The sequence below is a fragment of the Orycteropus afer genome, unplaced genomic scaffold (assembly GCF_000298275.1).
Source record: "Orycteropus afer afer isolate SDZICR_OR568_19922 unplaced genomic scaffold, OryAfe1.0 scaffold00726, whole genome shotgun sequence".
Classification (NCBI taxonomy): domain Eukaryota; kingdom Metazoa; phylum Chordata; class Mammalia; order Tubulidentata; family Orycteropodidae; genus Orycteropus; species Orycteropus afer.
Window position 1 is genome coordinate 74,143 of NW_006922313.1, and position 4,670 is coordinate 78,812.

A 4,670-nucleotide genomic window follows, 5' to 3' on the forward strand; every position below is an offset into this window, starting at 1 on the left:
GACAGATGTGCTCATCCTTCTGGCCGCCCGTGGTATGGTCCCTGTTCTTCACCATGATTGAAGGCACCACCACGTCCGTGGCTCCCTTCCTCATTGCCCAGCTATCCCATGCATAGGAGGCGACTGAAAAGACCATGGCCGGGGTCAGGTAGTCTTCAAAGTGACACCTTTGCCCTTTAATACTTTAAAGAGGTCTTTGTACCCAGTGCAATACATCATTTGATGTCTTGCCTACTGCTTCCATGGGTGTTGATGGGGAATCCAACTAAAATGCAATCCCTGATAAGTCTTTTCTGTTTATCATGATGTGGCTTATTGGTCCAGTTGTGAGGATTTTTGTTTGCTTTATGTTGAGGTGTAACCCACACTGAAGGCGGCAGTCACTGATCTTCCTCAGGGAGTGCTTCAAGTCCTCTTCACTTACAGTGAGCAAGACCGTGTGCCATTCGCATATCACAGATTGTTAATGAGTCTTCCTCCAATCCTGATGCCACGTTCTTCTTCATATAGTCCAGCTTCTTGGACTATTTGCTCAGCATACAGATTGAATAAGTATAGGGAAAGGATACAACCCTGACACACTTCCTTCCTGATTTTAAACCATGCAGTACTCCCTTGTTCTGTTTGAATGAACAACTCTATGTACAAGTTCCTCATGAGCACAGTTAAGTGTTCTAGAGTTCCCATTCTTCTTAATGTTGCCCATAATTTGTTAGGATCCACACCATCGAATGCTTTTGCACAGCCAATAAATCACAGGCAGACATCTTTCTGGTGTTCTTTGCTTTCAGCCAAGATCCATCTGACATCAGCAATGATAGCCCTCGTCCCACGTCCTCTCCTGAATCCAGCCTGCATTTCTGGAAGTTCCCGGTCCACATAGTGCTGCAACCATTTTTGAATCATCTTCAGCAAAATTTTACTTGTGTGTGACATTAATGATATGGTTCAATAATTTCAGAATTCTGCTGGACCATTCTTCCTTGGAATGGGCACAAATATGGATCTCTTCCAGTCAGTTGGACTATCTTCCAAATGTCTTGGCATCAACAAGTGCGGCGCCCGTTTGTTGGAACATCTCTGGGTATTCTGTCACCTCCTGGAGGCTTGTTTGTCACCGATGCCTTCAGTACAGCTGGGACGTCTTCCTTCAGCACCATCGGTTCCTGACCATATGCTACTCAGATGGTTCAGTGTCAACCAGTTCTTTGTGGTGCAGTGACTCTGTGTGTTCCTTCCACCTTCTTCTGATGCTTCCTGCGTCGTTCACTATTTTGCCATACAACTCTTGGCCACTGCAACTGGATGCTTGAATGTTTTTTTCAGTTCTTTCAGTTTGAAAAATGCTGAGCATGTTCTTCCCTTTTGGTTTCTAACTCCAGGTCTTTGTACATTTCATTATAATACTTTATTCTGTCTTCTCGAGCTGCCCTCTAAAATCTTCTGTTCACTTCTTTTATTTCAGCATCTTTTCCATTTGCTTTAGCTACTCTCCATTCAAGGACACGTTTCAGAGTCTCTTCCAACATCCACTTTCGTCTTTTCTTTCTTTCCTGTCTTTTTAACGACCTTTTGCTTTCTTTGTGTTTGCTGTCCTTGATGTCATCCCATAACTCATCTGGTCTTTGGTCGTTAGTGTTCAGTGTGTCAAATCTATTTCTTGAGACGGTCTTTAATCTCAGGAGCCCTGGTGGCGCAAACCATTAAATGCTCAGCTGCTAACCAAAAGGTCAGTGGTTCGAGGCCACGCGGTGATTCCCAGCAGAGAGGCCTGGCCCCCTGCTTCCATGAGGAGTGTGTGCATGACCGTTCTCTGCTCCTACCCCAAAGGCTGGCAGTTCAAACCCACTCAGCAGTGCCACAGAAGAAAGTCCTGCTAATCGAGAGGCACCTCCATCAGATACGGAGGAATCGCTAATGAGGCGGATTGAGGACCAAACACCAGCAAATCCCTCTCAGCACGTTGACAGTCACTGCCAAGGCACGAAGCTTGTTCGAGAAGCTTAGAGAAAAGTAGGACAGGACTAGAAGGTGGTGTCCGCACGGCGTCCACTTCTCAGAACGTATCGTGGACGGTAAGCGACGCTCGGCCGTGGTAGCCTGACAACATCCTATGAAATGGGTCCCGTTGTCCCCATGTTGCGGACAGGACACAGAGACTCACTCAGGTTGAATAATTGCCTAGAGTCCCACGGGCAAGTCAATGTTAGTTATTCACGTGTGTCTTCGAACCCCTTTTTTAGTTTGCTTGTTTCTTGCTTGGGGATATTCTTCGATGATGACGTCGACCTGAGATTCTCTGCCACAGGCCTTAACCAGCACACTGCAGCCAGCCACCCCAGGGAACCTTCCCCCGTCAGTTCTGCCCCGCAGAAGGGCCACAGCCTCCCCCTCGACTCTAGCCCCCACCTCCATCCGTGATTTCCCGCCCGGCACAGAGATGGCATCGCTACTCACCAGCTCATGGGCTCGTCACAGCTGAATGCCAGCAGGTGAAGGCGGGCTTGGCGCTGGTCTGAGGCTTTGGCAGCCTCGGGACTCCACGTGGTGGGCCATGGTGGATGAAGCGGTCTTCAGCGCCTCTCAGGAAGCCGCGTGAGTGGCCATGACACTCGCAGCAACAATGCCTTCCTCGTTCTCCGCGATGCGTTAAGAGTGGAGCTGAGTCCTGAATGCACCGGGCTCCGTCTCCACACAGCTTGGCGACAACAGGGAAAGAGAGCCAGGCACTTCAACTTAGACTCTGCGACCCCCGCCTCCAATTCAAAAACAAAACAAACTAGACTCTGAATCCCCCCGCCTCAAATTTAAAAAAAGACAAACTAGACTCTGAATCCCCCTGCCTCAAATTAAAAACAAACAAAACAAACCTGCAGGCACGGAGTCAATTTCAACTCGTAGTGACCCCATGTGTGTCAGGGTAGCACTGAGCTCCGGTAGCGTAGTGCCTAAGGCACTTGACTGCTAACCAGAAGGCAGGCGGTTCAAACCCACCAGCCACTCCTGGGAAGGAAGGTTGGGCAATCTACTTCCATAGTGATACTGCCTCGGAAACCCAAGGAAGGCTCACTAAGAGTCGGGTCCGACTTGATGGCACACAACAACAATCATTACAGAAGGAGCCCTGGTGGCATAGTGATTAAGTTCTTCGCTGCTAACCGAAGATTGGAGATTCAAACCCACCAGTGGCTCATAGGAGAGAAGACCTGGTGATGGGTTTCTGTAAATATTAGGAAACTCTCTGGGGCGGATCTACTCTGTCACGTGGGGTTGGTGTGAGGCGAAAGCCGACTTGATGGCCCCCGTCACCGGCAACGATTTGAACCCCTGCCAACCTGTTCTCGTGGCCTGCACGCTGCCCCGTCTCACTGTCCCTCTTTCCCTCTGTCCTTTATCCCAGTCCATCCAGGGCCAGCGTGCACTCTCTGGCTTCCAGTTCACCAGCGGAGGCTGTCGGGTCCACTGTGCTGAGCCACGAAGGCTCCAAATGCAAAGAGGTCATGCATTCATTCAACAAACATCTCCCCGGAACCTCTACATGCTGAGCCGGTTCTGTGTGCTTTGAGGGGAGAGCAGGGGAGGGGGACACACGAGATCCCGGGCTTTCTTGACGTTACGTTCTACTCGGGGGACGTAACATGGACCAATGAAGCGGGTCACACAGGGGTCAGCGTGCGTCGGAATTGACTGGACAGCACCTTGCAGCAAGTACACCTGGGCACTGCGATCGGTGGATGTGCACGGCTGCCACCTGGGAGTCCGCCGAGAGGCGCCTCAGGACACAGGCCCAGCGGCCTAGTTCTCAAACAGCAGCCGTTGAAAACATGACGGCCCGCAATCCTCTGCCACACACGGCATCATCGCGAGGCAGAACTGACTTCACGGCAACCAGTTTGGTTTTATAGGGAGTTAGACTGAGGTGAGCTCTGGAGAGAACAATGACGCGGGGGGCAGCGGGTAGAAGGTGTGTGTGGGGGGGTTAAGGAGTGCTGCCATTTAAAGAGAGCGGTCACCAGGCCTCTCTGAGAAGGGGACCTTCCAGCAAAGACTGGAAGGAGGGGAGGGAAGGAATCATGAGGCTATCTGGCGGAAGAGCCTTTGAAGCACCTTAAACAGCTCGTGCAAAGGCCCGGAGGCAGCCAGGACTTGCTCCAGGAACTGCAAGGACGCCAGTGACGTGGAGGGGCACAGAGGTGAAGTCAGGCGTGACAGGCCGTGTCCTTTCAGGCCCCGTGAGGCGGCGGCTCTTATCTGAAGGGTAAAGGGGCGGTGGCCGATTGTGAGCAAAGGAGTGAGGAGAGCTGAGTCAGGTTTCTGCAGGAGCAGGTGTTCAGTCCAGACTGGGGGAGGGAGGACAGAAGTGCGGAGGCCACTGAGGTGGCTACTGCAATAGCCCAGGTAAGTGGTGGGGGCAGGAACCTGGGAGGGAGGTGACTGATATTGGGAAAGACTAGCAGAGGCTCCCGCACTGGAGGCCTGGGCTTGGAGTCCAGCGGTCTCGCCTATTTCCTGCATGGATGACCTTCCACTGTTTTTACATCCTTTTGGGTAGAGCCCACTGCCCTGGAGTGCATGCTCACAGCGCCCCTAGAGGACAGAGTGGAACTGCCCACAGGGTCTCCAAGGCTGTCAATCTTCACAGAAGCAAAGCCCAAACCACACCCACTGCC